A 1,243-nucleotide genomic window follows, 5' to 3' on the forward strand; every position below is an offset into this window, starting at 1 on the left:
GACACGGCGCAACACACGCTGGAGTTCTGTCCGGCGTGGGCGGAACCACGACGCGTCCTACGGCTCGAAATCGGCGAGAGCTTAGCCCCAGAAGCGGTCGTCGCGGCCATGCTGAGAGGGCGCCAGGAGTACGCCGCTGTCCGCACCTACTGCGAGCAGGTGATGCTGGCGAAGGAGCGGGCGGAAAGGATCAGGGAACGAGCTCGCGACCCGTCCAGGACATCGCAGCGCCCTAGGAATACCGCGCGCCACAGGGGCGCGACGCCACCACCGGCGCCGCCACGCCCGCCGTAGGAGCGCGTGGAAACCAGGAAGAGGCTTCAGGGGACGGGGTCCCAGGACGGAGCAGCAGGAGCGAGGCGCTAGGGGGCGTGGTCCCCCCTAGCGGTCCAAGAAGAAGAACAGGACGCCTCCCTTCGACGAAAGGAGAGATAGACGCCCGGGGGTAACCGGTAGTAATTCGGGAGAGATCCCGGGTGCATCTCGACTCAGGCGTCAGGACAGGCCACCGTGGAGTTTTAGTCGGTAAGAGTCCGACACTACCCGCTAGCGGGTGTCCATGAGGATTTCTCCACGTAAAAAAAAAAAAAAAAAAAAAAAAAGGTTGGGGTTAGGTTAGGTTGGGGTTAGGTTGGGGTTAGGTTGGGGTTAGGTTGGGGTTAGGTTGGGGTTAGGTTGGGTTAGGTTGGGGTTAGGTTGGGGTTAGGTTGTGTAGTATGAAAGGAGAGACGTTTAGCACTCCCCTAGACAAGGATGGAACACATATAAATGGTAAGGCACAGGTCGCCTTTCGGTGGCTCTTACCAGATTTTTGTCAACGCCGTTAGCCGCGCTGGAAACACTCGTTCCCGGCCGATCACGAAAGTTAAGCAGCAGCGGTCACGGAGCGGTCTAGGATGGGTGACCGCTCCGTGAGGTGTTGACGAAAGAAGGAAGGAGGCGCACCGAAGCCATTTTTACCGGGACCATCCAAGGAGCACGAGGCAGGCAGAAGCCCCGGGACACAGGACTACCCTGGGAAAACACCGATGGATCTGATATTTCTTATAGTCGGGTGGCGGCTGGCCGGTGCCCGCGACACTAGCCAGTTCGCCGATCCGGTGCGGAAATTTCGGAGAAGTTGGTGGCCCCCACGGAGTCCTGTGAGCATCCCGACGGATCTGATATTCTCTCATAGACGGATGGCAGCTGGCGGTGTCCGCGGCACCTGCCAGTGCGCCGATCCGGTGCGGAGAATTTTCGG

At 59.8% G+C, this 1,243-nt stretch overlaps 1 non-coding gene across 1 annotated transcript; it reads left to right on the forward strand.

Moving 5' to 3' along the window:
• Positions 1-709: 709 nt before the first annotated feature.
• LOC143303557 (U6atac minor spliceosomal RNA) lies at positions 710-815 on the forward strand. Its single transcript, XR_013059982.1, has one exon. It is a non-coding gene; the product is annotated as a U6atac minor spliceosomal RNA (small nuclear RNA).
• The last annotated feature ends 428 nt before the right edge of the window (positions 816-1,243 follow it).

Source organism: Bombus vancouverensis, chromosome 13 (genome assembly GCF_051014615.1).
Source record: "Bombus vancouverensis nearcticus chromosome 13, iyBomVanc1_principal, whole genome shotgun sequence".
NCBI classification, from domain to species: Eukaryota; Metazoa; Arthropoda; class Insecta; order Hymenoptera; family Apidae; genus Bombus; species Bombus vancouverensis.